Consider the following 17,047-nt stretch of genomic DNA (forward strand, 5'->3'; position numbering starts at 1 on the left):
GTAGCGGCGGACTAAGCCCGTCGGAGGCCCGCGGAAGCGAAACTAAGCAAGACTCCTGGCCTGGTTAGAAACTGATGTATTTGGGGTGCATGTAACGTAAAAAGTGAATTATATAGCTGTAATGGCAGACAAAGACATAGGTGAGAAGCTTAGAACGCGAAACAATATTTAGCACAGATCAGCCACAGTGCAAAGAAATATTAACGAATAGAGTAAAAAAACTAGTATTTTATATGTCTGGAAACAAAACTTGTACAAGTATAATATCACTTAGTTTCCTAATCCTGGTACGAGACACTAGTTGTTATTGAGATCATTAGAGTATATTTCTTCATGCCTTTATTTTAATGAAATTCCCAATAACGTCATTGAAATCTGTTTCATTTGGAACATCATTAGAGTATATTTCTTCATGCCTTTATTTTAATGAAATTCCCAATAACGTCAATGAAATCTGTTTCATTGGCAACTTTTCTTTCAGTTGATAAAGTGGACAATTAAACTAGTCGTTTTTAAGTAATCGTAGAGGTAAGATACACTGAAACGCCAAAGCAACTGGTGTAGGCATGTGTATTCAAATGCAGAGATAGGTAAACAGGAAGAATACGGCGCTGCGGTCGGCAACACCTATATAAGACAAGGGTCCGGCACAGTTGTTAGATCGGTTACTGCAGCAACAATGGCAAGTTATCAGGATTTAAGTGAGTTTGTACGTGGTGTTATAGTCGGCGCACGAGCGATGGGACTCTGCATCTCAAAGGTAGCGACAAGGTGGAGAATTTCTCGTACGACCATTTCACGTGTGTACCGTGAATTTAAAGAATCCGGTGAAGCATCAAACCTCCGATATCGCTGCGGCCGGAAAAGGATCCTGCAAGAACCGAACCAACGACTACTGGAGAGAACCGTTCAACGTGACAGAAGTGCAACTCCTCCGCAAATTTCTGCAGAGTTCAGTGCTGGGCCATCAACAAGTGTCAGCGTGCGTACCATTCAACGAAACATCATCGATATGGGCTTTCGAAGCCGAAGGTCCACTCGTGTACCCTTGATGACTGCTCGACACAAAGCTTTACGCCTCGTCTGGGCCAGTCATCACCGACATTAGACTGTTGATGACTGGAAACATGTTGCTGGTTGGACGAGTCTCGTTTCAAACTGTATCGAGCTGATGGACGTGTACCGGTATAGAGACAACCTCATGAATCCATGAACCCTGCATGTCAGTAGGAGACTATTCAAGTTGGAGACTTTCTCATGGCGTAGGATATGTGCAGTTGGGGCGATATGTGACCCCTGATACGTCTAGATACGACTCTGACAGGTGACACATATGTAAGCATCCTGTCTGATTACATACAACCATTCATGTCCATTGTGTATGCCTACGTACTTGCGCAATTTCAGCAGGACAATGCGATCCCCCACAAGTTCAGAATTGGTACAGAGTGGCTCCTGGGACACTCTTCTGAGTGTAAACACTTTGCCTGGCCCCAAACTCCCCAGGCAAGAACGTTAATGAGTATATCTGGGATGCCTTGTAACGTGCTGTGCAGATCTCCACCCCCTTATACTCCTACGGGTTTATGGACAGCCCTCCAGGATTCATGGTGTCCATTCCCTCCAGCACTACATTAGTCCATTCCACGTCGTGTTGTGGCACTTCTGCGTGCTAGCGCGTGCCCTACGTGATATTAGACAGGTGTATCAGTTTCTTTGACTCTTAGTGTAATTTATTATTAGTTTCTGTTCAGAAAAGCGTGTCTCGCCTGATGATATTGAGACAAATATGGTTAAGGAATACTGAATAACAAGTGATGTTCAGGGTAATAATTCGCTGAAGTTCCATTTAATTATAAACTGAAAGATTTGTTGACTTGAGCATCTAGTGGTATCATCCACACTCGTATCGGTTGCACAAAGATGCCTGCGACACCTTTTCGCTTCTTGCAGTATCTGCCCCTTACCAAACTCGTATTTAATTTCTACCATGTTCTGCAATACTACAGCCAGAGTGTCGTCGGAAACATCAAGCATAAGTTTTTTCAACAATTTGGAAAACTGACTTGATTTTGTACATGGCCATGTATCGTTGTGGCAATTATTGTATAATTCGATCTGTATAATTCAAACATGGATCGACGTACTTCTTCTTGAACTGATACTCCAACGTCATGAGCTAGTTTGGTCTGTAGATTTTTATTTACGCTTCTCCTTCCTCTTTGATCAGTGTTAACGTCCACACCATTGCAATTTTTTGTGCCAAAAGTAACAGCGTTCCCTATAGCTTTATTTCGTTCCGTCAGCAAATGCACATCCACGGTTTTTAATTTTGCGCCTCCTTTATATAAAGGCATTTATTGTTGGGCTAAGTTAACTTATTCCAGTGTCGCGTTCCAGAAGTTGATGCAGGTCACAGAGGTAAAATCAAATATACAGGGCGGGGCAAATAGAAATGGCCCGGACGAGAGGATAAGGTCGGATGTGAATGTATGCTTCTTACCACATCCCATGGCCTGCACACCACATGTACGGCTGGCACGTGATCCACGATGCCACAGAGCGTAGTGCGGGCTGTTGTCCGTGTGAGTGAAGCAGTGCAAAGGCGACGATGACATTCACAATGGAGCAGCTGGTGTTCACTGTGGAAAGTTACGTGACAACAAAGTCGAGGAAAAGGTGTGGTCAGTTGTTTGCTGAGAAGCTTAATGGCGTCAGAGTGCCAGCAAAAAGCGCCGTTCAACGCTTAATCCGAAAATGGCATCAGTCAGGATCTGTATTGAACAAGTCAAAAATCATTCCGAAACGTGCCCAGCACACCAGAATATATGCTGCAGTTCACCAGAATATGCTTCAGAGTCCTACCAAATCAATCCGATGCCTGTGACAAGAGACCAGCATATCACGCCGATCATGTAGACGAATGCTCCACCTGGACCAGCACATGCATCCCTATGGAGCGTCTGTTGTTCATTCATTAAATCAGCAGATGGTCCTCAGCGCCTCCAGTTTTGTGAGTTGGTGTTCACTGAGATAACAATGAATGGCTTGGATCTGTTCTTTATGTATGATGAAGCCTGGTTTCACCTGAGCGATTGTGTAAACTCACATAATCAATCTGGGTAGCGGAGAACGTGCATAATTTCCACGAAACACCATTGTGTGATCAGAAGCTTTGGGTTTGGTTTGCATGTATGCCGATCTTTCATCACACGCTGACTTCGACGCGTTACATTGCCATCATTTTTAAACCGTTTGTGGCAGAATTAACGGAGAAGGAAAAAACCTACAGTCACATCCAACAGGATTGACCAACTGGCCAATGAGCCGGCCGAACCTTGGAGCACATTTACACAATGTTCTCGCCTGGCAGGGTTGTTAGCAAAGGTCAGTCTGGTCACGGCCCTAGCTGGCCATCCAGGTCACCTCATCTCTCGGTGTGCGATTACTTTGTGTGGGGAGCCATCAAGTCTAAGGTGAACCACAACAACTCTCATAGTCTTCGAGAACTGCAGCAGACCATTTCGGATGAAATTGGAGCAGTCCGACTACGATCTGCCTTCAGCGACTTCCTGACCAGGGCTTAAAAGTGCTGAGCGATGGATGGTGGTCACTTTCAACATCTACTACAGCTTGGTTAGTTTTGTATTTCCTTTTCTCTGTTGCGTTTCTCTGTACCCTGGAACTGTTATCCGGGCCACTTTTACTTGCCCCATCCTGTAGAAGCTTGCTGCAGATGTAGTATCAAGGCTCGTCTTAGATGGATCTTGCATATCTCCCAAAGTGTTCAAACCAGTTTCCATGTTCTTTCTTATAACTTTAATTGAACTGCAATGAGTACTCCAGCACATATCAGAAAATCACTTCAATCTGGGTTTTTTTCTACAAGTAATTCCCATCTACACTCCTGGAAATTGAAATAAGAACACCGTGAATTCATTGTCCCAGGAAGGAGAAACTTTATTGACACATTCCTGGGGTCAGATACATCACATGATCACACTGACAGAAGCACAGGCACATAGACACAGGCAACAGAGCATGCACAATGTCGGCACTAGTACAGTGTATATCCACCTTTCGCAGCAATGCAGGCTGCTATTCTCCCATGGAGACGATCGTAGAGATGCTGGATGTAGTCCTGTGGAACGGCTTGCCATGCCATTTCCACCTGGCGTCTCAGTTGGACCAGCGTTCGTGCTGGACGTGCAGACCGCGTGAGACGACGCTTCATCCAGTCCCAAACATGCTCAATGGGGGACAGATCCGGAGATCTTGCTGGCCAGGGTAGTTGACTTACACCTTCTAGAGCACGTTGGGTGGCACGGGATACATGCGGACGTGCATTGTCCTGTTGGAACAGCAAGTTCCCTTGCCGGTCTAGGAATGGTAGAACGATGGGTTCGATGACGGTTTGGATGTACCATGCACTATTCAGTGTCCCCTCGACGATCACCAGTGGTGTACGGCCAGTGTAGGAGATCGCTCCCCACACCATGATGCCGGGTGTTGGCCCTGTGTGCCTCGGTCGTATGCAGTCCTGATTGTGGCGCTCACCTGCACGGCGCCAAACACGCATACGACCATCATTGGCACCAAGGCAGAAGCGACTCTCATCGCTGAAGACGACACGTCTCCATTCGTCCCTCCATTCACGCCTGTCGCGACACCACTGGAGGCGGGCTGCACGATTTTGGGGCGTGAGCGGAAGACGGCCTAACGGTGTGCGGGACCGTAGCCCAGCTTCATGGAGACGGTTGCGAATGGTCCTCGCCGATACCCCAGGAGCAACAGTGTCCCTAATTTGCTGAGAAGTGGCGGTGCGGTCCCCTACGGCACTGTGTAGGATCCTACGGTCTTGGCGTGCATCCGTGCGTCGCTGCGGTCCGGTCCCAGGTCGACGGGCACGTGCACCTTCCGCCGACCACTGGCGACAACATCGATGTACTGTGGAGACCTCACGCCCCACGTGTTGAGGAATTCGGCGGAACGTCCACCCGGCCTCCCGCATGCCCACTATACGCCCTCGCTCAAAGTCCGTCAACTGCACATACGGTTCACGTCCACGCTGTCGCGGCATGCTACCAGTGTTAAAGACTGCGATGGAGCTCCGTATGCCACGGCAAACTGGCTGACACCGACGGCGGCGGTGCACAAATGCTGCGCAGCTAGCGCCATTCGACGGCCAACACCGCGGTTCCTGGTGTGTCCGCTGTGCCGTGCGTGTGATCATTGCTTGTACAGCCCTCTCGCAGTGTCCGGAGCAAGTATGGTGGGTCTGACACACTGGTGTCAATGTGTTCTTTTTTCCATTTCCAGGAGTGTATATATAGAAGACGAGAAGAATCAATGTAACTTGTCTGGAGTTGCAAACCAGATAACGCTAGACGGAACTAAAGAGAATTCGTGAATACCATAAAGATTTAAGGAGTGACTAGCACAGGAATTGAAAGTAGCGGCCGGCCGAAGTGGCCGTGCGGTTAAAGGCGCTGCAGTCTGGCACCGCAAGACCGCTACGGTCGCAGGTTCGAATCCTGCCTCGGGCATGGATGTTTGTGATGTCCTTAGGTTAGTTAGGTTTAACTAGTTCTAAGTTCTATGGGACTAATGACCTCAGCAGTTGAGTCCCATAGTGCTCAGAGCCATTTGAACCATTTTGAAAGTAGCGTTTGCACCAAACTCTCGAAATTTTCGTTGTACTCCTCCATTCATGCCTGACACTGACGTGGCATTGCCGTAATCTTGAGGTCTGTACTACCCAATATTCAAGCCATCTTTTCTCAGCTCCAGTTAAATATATTTTCACATATCCTCTGCAGTCTTCCACGACATCCAACAAACCAAAGAAGGCTTCTGAAATTTCCGCAATGTTATCTTCTTTATGGACGTATCTACTCATAATTATTCGGCTCATTTTGTCAGCTCTGGCACAGCGGGAGTGTTGTCAAAAATTATTTCATAAAATTTAGCCTTTGGTGATCTACAGTAAATTTAATTTACACGTTCTCCCAAAATAAAAATAAATTCATTCTGTATCCCTGTTCTCAAATAAGAGAGTACTCCACCCATGCAATCTTCAAGCTCTAAACAATGCTCTTTTAATACTCGATCATCTTTCGCCATCAATTGCAGAAATTCTGAGAAACTTCCTCTGTTTTCCGATGAAACGTCTTCGCGTTGACCACAGAAGCAGGGCTCTGCTGGCCTAAAATTAGTGTAACATCTAAAAGGCGTTGTAAAAAGTTTTTTCTCCATTTCACGATCTATCATTAACTTATACTCGTATTTGTAAACTATAGTTTTAGTGCAAATGTGTAAATGGTATGGATATCAAAAAACTTTTTACGGAGAATAACTACGTCTAGTAGAAAACTGGTTGTCGTTCTACAGTTCTTAAGTTTGATGCAAAGTTTTAGAAGAAAACTGTAAAAATTCTGAACACATCCTTTGAGATCTGCTATGGCCTTATAATAGGCAAGTAGAAGATACCTATGTTAGTATTTTGCGTATGTGTGGAACCTCCTACTCCAAAGTGCCTCTTAGTTAATGAATGTATTTTGACTTTGTACGGAATTTGATTAAAATGGTCGGGCTCTGAGGGTCTCTAAATCTCGAGGCATCCGAGATTCGGAACCTTCCCCTTTTCTCAGCAGCCCCCTTAGTCCGCCACAAGTTGATACTTCAATTATGCAAAATAATTAACTGATAAATTATTACCTCGACCTCCTGGTGACACCATGGGTTCTTCCCAGTCGGCACATGGGTCCTCTCCCTCACCACCCCTCGCCCATCCCTTCCCCTCTCCCCTTTCCCCTCCATCCTCCCCCCCCCCCCCCACCGCTGGAAATGGCGCGAAACTCGGTGTCAGACTGGGAGGGTCAATGTAGTATTTACGTAACAATCTGACTCCGTTTATTTACTTAAATATTTAGGAATACACTCTCCAGAGGATATCCCGCACCTCCCAAAAAAATGGAGTGAAGAATCACTCTGTCTGTGTTGGACTGGGAAAATCTCACAACAGCAGGGTAATATGTCTTCAGTCAAATTTCATTAAACAATTTAAGGCCTTCTTGTAATACTGTTTAAACAATGTGCTGGAGATAAGGCTGTGTTGGGATATTGTTTATTCAACCAGATTGCAGATGGATTGTACAAACTTTATTTATTTATGCCCAAAGATCACATTACATCCTAAAATTGTCGATGTGACGCAACTTGTGCTAAAAAAGAGAAAAAGAAAAGGAAAAAAGAAACAAGAAAAAATCGCAGTACCACTTGAAACAAGTAGCAAGCAGACTCAAACTGTACATAGTGCGCCCTTTCACCTACAAGTCAAAATAAATATCTCTACAAGTCGAAATAAGTACCTCTACTTCAGGTACAAGTCGAAATACATCTAAAGACACTCCTACACACAAACATACATCGCGTACATCAACTAAAGAGATTCTGACATATTGTAAATGAGCTCTGAACCACTTCTACACCCAATAAAAACATCGTTAAATGCGTGTAAGCGTTGACTACAAAACACTGCACTAGGAGAGGTGCTTTGCTGATGACACGCTTTCAAACGTTTCAGATGTGTCACAGGAAATAATTTGTCTCAATAGAAGCTGGAATTCGTAGCACTATCCACAGGGTAGTACCCGTGGTCTAGGAATAGCGTCTTTGATTCATAATCAAAACGTCTTCGGTCCCAGGTTCGATCCCCGCCACTGCCTAAATCTTGATAAATAATCAGCATTGGCGGCCGAAGACTTCCGGCATAAGAAGTCAGCCTCATTCTGCCAACGGCCTTGTCAAAGAGGGCGGAGGAGCGGATAGAGGTTCAGGGCACTCTCTTGTCCTAGGGGTGGGAAATTGCTCCTAAAGGCGGAAGAATCAGCAATGATCAACGGCATGAGGATGCAGAAGGCAATGGAAACCACTGCATTAAAGACACGTAACGTGTATCCACAGGACATGTGGCCTGTAATTGAAGAAGTGTCATGATGATCTCTCCATTGGCAAAAGATTCCGGAATAGTCCCCCACTCGGATCTGCGGGAGGGGACTGCCAAGGGGGAGGTTACCATGTGAAAAAGATTGAATAATCAACGAAAGGATAACGTTCTACGAGTCGGGGCGTGGAATGTCAGAAGCTTGAACGTGGTATGGAAACTAGAAAATCTGAAAAGGGAAATGCAAAGGCTCAATATAGATATAGTAGCGGTCAGTGAAGTGAAGTGGAAGGAATACAAGGATTTCTGGTCAGATGAGAATCGGGTAATATCAACAGCAGCAGAAAATGGTATAACAGGTGCACTTCCTATTTATTTCATTCCTCAGCGACTTGTATTTCTGTATTCCTGATTTTCCCGGAACATGTTTGTACTTCCTCCTTTCATCAATCAACTGAAGTATTTCTTCTGTTACCCATGGTTTGTTGTTATTTCACAAATCGCTATCCTCACGGACGTATATAAAGGTTGTACCAAACGCATAAGGTATTAGTTTGAAGCATGAGGGAGGTGACGTTTACCACTAAGAAAACCAAAATACATGAAATATTCGCATGGGACTTTGCCTATTATACTGCCCACACTGGGTTATGCGCACAGATAGCACGAGACCATGTGCGTTTCCAAAGATATGTAGCGAACATGTCAAAAATAGTATCGCCAGTACTTGAGGTAAATCACAGCCATAGTATCTGGACTAAACTACATGGATTCGGATGAAATGAATAAAAAGAAAAGAAAAGAAACAGAGAACACACTTATTTTAAGGTAAAAATTCATTTGTTTCTCATCCAACTTAAAAGTAATTTTACATTTTCATTATCAGACACAACACTGTTTTTACCCGTCTTCTTTGTCTTTTGTCGATGAAAAGTACGACACCCACAGATATCCGGCTCTTGAATGGCAGCAGACTTGAAGACTCGAGGCATCCATGCGATCTTCTCCTTCCTCTTCACGAGGATGATGGTATCCATGTGGTCGAATAACTGAAGCGACGTAACCGTGTCTTTATAGTGTATGCCAGGACAGTATCAGTAAATTCTATGGTAGAAATGTGTCAACCACTTTGCGCTCCACCGTGATTTAGCACACTTCACATCCTTGGAAGATCTAGGTGAAGCAATGTTTGTTGAGAATGCCTCTATCATACCTGCATCTTAAGTGTCTGCTAGGAGTGCAACATTTTTAAATGTTGAACAGAAACATATTGATAGAAATACACCGGCATTCAGAACTTTTAAAAATTTCAAATGCTACTCTTCTGATACCGTGATGTGTGGCATTTTCCATTTTACTTTATTAATGGTGATCTCGTTCTTCTCTTGAGCTCGTTGAATGTATGAGTTGTTAATCGTTACTCTCCATACCAGAACATTCATAACAATTCACCACACGAACCATAATCAATTTTAAAAATATACGAGCAGTAAATATCTTGTCCGCCTCGATAGCTGAGTGGCGATGGAATGCCGTGCAAAGGGTCCTGGGTTCGAATCCCGACTGGGTCGAAGATTTCGTCCGCTCAGGGACTGGGTGTTGTGCTGTGCTCATCATCATCATCTCATCCAATGGGGTGGCGACAGGAAGGGCATCCGGCCACCCCTTAAATTAACCCTACCAAATCCGATCATGAACGTGCCGAAACTGCGAAAATGCTGGACAAAGGCACAAGCAACAGAAGAACATATGCAGTAAATCTCTTGCGCGCGTCAGTGAACAATCCAGCATTTTCTAAATCTTTCAGCTCCGAGGGAGAGGCACAGAAATACATTTTAAAGAGTTTATGTTATGCCTACATTGCGTGTGTGGTCAATCTCGACCCCATTAAGTTCGTATCATACCTCATGGAAAAGGAATGCTGAACCATTACGTGTGAGGTTATATGCCACTGTAGCAGCGTTATCCCTTTTCCTAAATTATCCATGAAGATTTATGAAACTCTTACATGGGAGGCTTAAAGCGTCGTGGTGTTGGATGACAATCCTAGTTTCATCGGTCTTGTCAAATGCAGTTGATGTATAAGGTTTAAGCAAGAAGTATTCCTTGCGTATATTACTCTAATGTTGTTCCACCGGGTCCGCAGCTCGTTCTCGCTTCCCGCGCCCGCGTTCCCGGTTTCGATTCCCGGCGGGGTCAGGGATTTTCTCTGGCTTGTGATGACTGGGTGTTGTGTGATGTCCTTAGGTTAGTTAGGTTTAAGTAGTTCTAAGTTCTAGGGGACTGATGACCATAGATGTTAAGTCCCATAGTGCTCAGAACCATTTGAACCATTTTTTGTTCCACCGGCCTAATTATACCGCACGATATCATTGTGTGGCTCCAAACCTACTGATTTAAGACACTCGTAGTTTTCACGTGTTATCACGTTGCTGTTCTCTTGTGAAGTAGTATTCTGCACGTTGTGCGCTTATATCCCTCCTGTCTTCGTTGACAATACGGGGACGCTGCAGTCGCTAACTGGTTGAAGCCCGCCTCCGACGCTTCCTGTCCGGCAAGTTCTGCCTCCAACAGGTGTCGGCTGATGCCGCTCCTGGGTCTCCGCACGTGCAGCGTCACTTCTGGTTCCGTTTTAGAAGTAGCCGTAGAATGATTTCCTCGCCACGAAAGTCGACAAGTTTACTATCCTGGTCCACAATACGCAGCTCCAGACCTCAAGTACTACTGGGAGGTAAATAGTGTTGACTGGAGTCTCGTTCTTATACCTGTTGCCACTGATGGGAAGAACCCGAAAACTCGCATGAATCAGTCTGTTGTTCACACAAGAGTTTGTTGCGATGTTACAATCGACACATATTTTACTGTCAGGAAGCATATCGACTGAGTAGTCGCATTTGTAGGCTTCTTAAGGATCCCTCTTCAAAATCTGTCCTTCTGTGAAATCTATTGATCCTTTCTAGTTAAAATCAGTCGTTGCACTCGTTGTCTTTACTTCAGACTGATACTTGCACATAGCACAATCCCTTTCCCAGGCAGTCTGAAACTTCGTTTGAATCGTCTGAATCATATGCACCAGGATTTATTTCCACACTTTCTTTTCCACCGTTAATTTCCAGATGAAGTTTATTGTTAGCCTATGTGATACTGAGTATGCTCCTGTAAGTCTTCACGCCCGCTCCCCGTTGCTTAAATCAATGAGAGGCAAGTAATTCGCCCATAATACTGACGACCGATGTTTTAAAGTCAGAGTATACGACATTGTACCTGAACCTCCACTCATGGGTGGAAGCTTAATGCATCTCCTTAAATATATGCTTCTTCGTGAACATTAGGAGGAACATAAAGCGTAGTAGGTATTAAAGACTTGGTAGCGATTAAAATTGTACGAGACACGTCTTCTGTCGGTGTAACTCTTCTGGCAACTGCAAGTCTCCAAATAAGTCGAAATAGTTGACTTTATTTGTATATTTCTCAACATACGCCACTCAGTGGGTTCCTAGGCGCCCCGACCCCACCCCCGCTGAGAGACCAGCAAGGGAAAGCATGAGGATGGCGATAATTGCACTTGATGTCTTGGGTATCAGGGGAATATCGGTGTTTCAGCCTATTTTTGGCTTCATACATTGCTGTCAGGAAACAGTTTTTTAAACACCCCTTCTTCTTATTCAGCATAATTTTTTTCTTTAGTGCACGGTGGGCTGCATTCGTAACTCACTTGAAATTCACACCCAAATCAAACTTAACTTTACCAGACATGATTTTATCAACTACAAATGCTGCAAAGCGCTGTCCTGCACCACTATCCTTTCTCAGGCGTATTGCCTTGGTTTTAGCAGCTAAAATTCTATTTGCAGGATGACGTCCTGGGAGATATTTACGTTTTCCGTATGCAATGTCGTGTTGCGAAGACGCCTCGTCAAGTAAGTGAGATGATGATGTTTGGTTTGTGGGGCGCTCAACTGCGTGGTTATCAGCGCCCGTACAATTACCCAATCGTTGCTCAGTCCAATTTCGCTACTTTCCTGGATGATGATGAAATGATGAGGACAACACAAACACCCAGTCATCTCGAGGAAGGTGAAAATCCTTGACCCCGCCGGGAATCGAACCCGGGAACCGTCAAGTAAGTGGATACCATTATCGCCATGAGGCAAACATTTTTGAAGCTTTGTACCACGTCCGCAGTAATTATTTCCCGGAATGTGCAGTTTGATAGGAAGTTTGTCGAGAATGCATCTTCTGTCAGGCATGTTATGGTACTGCGCTGGTTGTGCTCTTTGCACACCATTACATAGCACATCGTCAGCATCGATCCAGATGTTTTGTGTTGCACAAAAACCAAGCCATTTGACTAGTGCTTTATTCCCTCCACGTTTTACGATGTGCTCTATGAGAAACACGTGTGGTTCTGAGCTCTTGTGCGTTACCACAGCGTAAAAGCAACTTGAAATATCAGTGCCACTGTCATCTATTAAGATGCAAGTTCTTGGTATCGTTCTCTGCACTTTGGAAACTGCGGATATCTCACTTGACTGGATTAAGAGTTATGACTTCTCAAATGCTGTCTTGTGTTTTGAGATATGTACCAAATCATCCGCATTAAGTTTCTGTTTACGTGGCTCAAGCATTTTAATGCGGTAGTACACCATATCCATGTCCATTATCACGAATATTGGTTGGTCTCTTTTTTATTGCGCAGTGTTTGGTTCTATTATACTGACTAATTATTTCTGGTAGGAGATCTGTCCATTTTTATGAGTCGCTAACGTTAAAATGCATTCAGGTATGACCTTTTATTGTTCTGTTCAGACATCCCACAATATTCGCTTTCAGGGGGGTTAATGTTGAGCAATAATGTATTCCACAGCGCTGCATCATGGTCTTGAAATACGTATGGCAAAACTCTGTATCATGACCGGTTTGGAGATTATCATGGCATCAATTATTCCCTGTCTGTAACAAAATGCAACATTTCTCCCCATTTTTCCTTTAACAGGTAGTGCACAGGAAAATTTGGAGTATTTATCAGTATCCATTAAAATATATTTGAATCCATTATTTTCATGTGGATATTCTTTCCTATATATAAGATCAGCCTTCCATAAGTCATCCAAACCTTTAATCATAACATGTCTACAAAAGTATGTTTTGTGTTCTGGTTTGTGCAGTTCTTCAACTACTGTCTCTATACTAATTCGATTATACCTCTCTCTCTCTTCTGAACTGAGATAATTATTGAGATAAACTCTGTCGAACGAGTGGTACTATCCACAGTAGTGGTGTGATGAGCAGTCCTAGTCGATCTGTTATGAGTCTTTCATCTTCCACACTGAATGTCAATACCATCACCACAGCTATACCATCTAATAATAATGGGTTTATAGCGTCTCAGTATTTCCCACCTTGTTGGTTTCCTGCTTTCCTATGTACACTAATCAACTGTAGTATTTTGCCATACATCTCCAGATCTTTGGGCGAAAATTTTCATGTTTTTGAGGGTTTTAGGAAAACGAGGTTCAGTAGGCCTGATGTTCTTTGAAATTCCCTACCTCCTATCTGTACTGTTCTTGCGTTTAAACCTATAGGATGTGTGCCCATCATGTACGGTTTTTTATCACTGACACCGGATATTTTGTCTATTCTAGCGTCACTGTGACGGTTAATCGTCGTTGTTGTGTATTTTCACTGAGAGTTCATCGAGAGATTCAATACCCAGTTGAAACATTTATCACAGTAACTTCCCCTGAACAGCCTTCCATGCAGTGATGATCTTGTGCTTAGTTGACATCTTGCAATATACTAAGTGGACTGCTCCGTAGGTTGCACCATATATACATTTCATCCAACTTTTACAGTTACATCATGTACTTTCTTTACAGTTCCATTAATTTTTATAGTTAAGTCGTCTACTTTCTTTCTCAGAAGGATGTGCGTGTACGTCTCTAGTTCCTTAACCCTAGCGCCTAATTCGTTGAGCACTCTCAGATGGGTCCGTCTCTAGCTCCTTGACTTTACGTTCGAGTGTCTGGAATTTTCCATCCATGTACGAATACATGCTCTGTTTATGTACACCTACCCTCTCGGGCTGTCTGCCTGACATACATGTAAACTTGTCCATGGTATGGTGTACAATAACATACTCATCACTGTTTGCATAGCTACATACAAAGAAACTTCTGGAGCTTTCATATCTATCTACCATCATTCAGTTTTCTTGATTTATCAATAACAAGAAAACCGTATTTTGTGTGATTCCAGCAGTCAGCACATATAATTACAAACTCATTAAATGATATGTCAGTTCCTACCTGGTAAATGTGTTTTAGATTCAAATTGTCTTGTTTGAAAGCTATGATGCGATATGCATTATCCCACACCATCTGTTTCACGATTCTGAATTATGTCTGACTTAAAAGACGTCAATACCCATATGGCGACCAAAACAGAAATATAGTAGAATTTGATCTTGACTTTCCACGGCGAGATGATCAAATACCAACATTATGTCTGGCTTTACTCTTTCTGGTGGGGGTTTGACCACTCTGACTGTATGTCATAATATTACACCATCGACAGCCTGCAATATCTTTTGCAGTAGTTGGAACGTCGGCTGAAACAGTTTTTTTTTTAAATACACATACATGCTCAATGTGGACTCCATCCAGGGGTGTTAATAGTGATTTGAGAACATTCGTCTTGCTACACTTGGATGGACCCACAATTATAGCTCTTATGTTATCAGGAAGGAGTATCCCATTCTTCTTCTTCTTCTTCTGGTGTTCTTCCACATCATCACGGGACCAATCACTTACAGCAAAGTCCTGATGATTCATCCAGCCTTTCATGATAGCACCTACATCAGATCATGGGTTGCAGTGGTCTTTTATAGAATAATTAACACTTGTAATAACAACAATAATAATAATAATAATAATAATAATAATAATAATAATAATAATTATTATTATTATTATTATTATTTTATGTGTGGCCACTGTAGTGTAATCATCTTACTGAGCTACAATGACTACATTATAATGAGAGGGTTATGAGGTAAGAAATGATGCACAAGATTTGTGATTTTTTACCTATGTATATATACACAGTATATACATGTTTCATTGAAAAAAGTGTACATAGCATGCAGTACATCTGAGAAATGAACAGGTTTTTTCCTCACCATCACTCCTGTACAGGATTTACCACATAACGGTTTCTTATATGCATGTAATTCAGCTAAATTTCTCAGAAAGTTATTGGTTGTCCACTAGTTTTTTTGCCATTGTATTGATACACAGGTGTAAATCATCAGCATGCACAGTATCCACTCAAAGAAAGTCTATAATGTCTTTTTACACAATGCAGCCACCTATTGAGTCTTTTTGACACACAGGAAAATGTCATTACTAGACAGAGCATGTTTGCAACAGTGGAGTATCGCAGATAACTGGTTGTGTTCTCTGTTTTTACACAGGGTGCTGACTCATCGTACACTGTTGTAATTGAGAGAGTTAGAGCACAACAGTTAATGTCTTGTGGAGTACGAGCTGTATAACATTCGGTGGTCATCTGCTGATTGATACAGGCTTCAGCAGATTTCATTTCATCCCACTCATACTAAGTAAACTGTACTTTAACATTTTAGATACAGTTTCCATTTCGGACAACACATATCAGTCATTGTCTTCTACAGCTGCTAGTATACCGATATTTAAACGTTATGGACCTGTAGATGTTAAATTGTATGTTGAAGTGAAAAGCATTAGAGTGCTAGGTGCAACTGCTAGCTTCGCAACTACAATGCCTACACCTCGCCCTTTTTGCACCAGCGTTGAAATCTTCTGAGATGACTCTCATGTTGGCAGCCAGCACTGACCTGTACCATGTGGGGAGACCACTCGCACACTTCTGTAAGTCAGGGACAGGCTGTGCGTATTCATCACTGAGTGGCACAGACAACAGCACATCATTATCCAGCTCCAGCATTCTGACCATGTGCACAACAGAATCGCATAGTGCCATTGCTAATGTTTGTCCTGACGTGTTGGAGATCTCTGCAGGACCTGGCAAGCTGATGGTCATTGCTGCCGATGGTCTGGACATGTCGGAGGTCACTACTGGAAGAATAAGAAGCAATAATCATCCACAAAAACGAAGAAACTTTAGCTGAACACAGGAAAAAAAATGAAATTGCAGTGAAGCTATATACGTATGACTTGTATGGTTCTTCCCATGCTGCTGCTATAGTGTGCCACATGATCTTGACTGCTGCTGGTGACGCTTCATGGCTCTACTTCTTCTTCTTCTTCTTCTTCTTCTTCTTCTTCTCCCGGGAACTGACTGAGACTGGCGAGCTGCCACATCTGCCCTATGTATGTGACATAGTGATCATGTGACTGGATATGATACTGCTGCACTCCTCACTCCTATTGGACACTACCAATTCTGAGGCCTGGTGGAGGGGGGAAATACCTGTTTTAAGAGACCTCTGGCAGTAATTTTGTGAACTTCCTCACTCGGTCAGAGTTGGTGCAGACATTGGTCTTTTAGACATATTGACAGGACATTTCAGAAATGGAAGACAATTCCAAAACAAGCAGTAGCCTCTGTAGGTTATGAAATGCTACTTCAACCCATCCTACTGCATCACAATTATTTCTTAAAATGTATTATTTTTCTTAAGCTCATCCATTACCTTTCCTTTCCTGTCTTTGTGCAGGGAGCTATGGACACAGCCCTCAGCTGCATGATTACAGGTAATGTAGCGGTCAAACGTTCCCTTGTCCTACACATTCATCTCGTCCATTGAACATATATAAAATAATCTTACGTCCATCCTATCCAACACTTCAACACAGACTGTAGCTCCCTCACAAGTGCAGGAGGAGAGGAGGAGTGGGGAGTGTGGATGACCAACAGCACCTTCTAGTGGTAGTGCTGTGAACTATGTCAGTTGGTCTCTGAACCTCATGGTGAACACACAAAATGTGATATTCCCGCCAATAAATTTGGATTTCCTGATATTTTCTTCTTGGAGGGGTGGAATGGCCTCTGGAGGTTGCATTCCTAATCGTTTATATGCATAAATCAATAAACAGGGTG

At 43.4% G+C, this 17,047-nt stretch overlaps 1 protein-coding gene across 1 annotated transcript in view; it reads left to right on the top strand.

Annotated features, from left to right (window-relative positions):
- LOC126101423 (fatty acyl-CoA reductase wat-like) overlaps positions 1–17,047 on the top strand; it is a 193,944-nt gene that overhangs the window by 12,884 nt on the left and 164,013 nt on the right. The window lies entirely within an intron of this gene.

Source organism: Schistocerca cancellata, chromosome 9, assembly GCF_023864275.1.
Source record: "Schistocerca cancellata isolate TAMUIC-IGC-003103 chromosome 9, iqSchCanc2.1, whole genome shotgun sequence".
NCBI classification, from domain to species: Eukaryota; Metazoa; Arthropoda; class Insecta; order Orthoptera; family Acrididae; genus Schistocerca; species Schistocerca cancellata.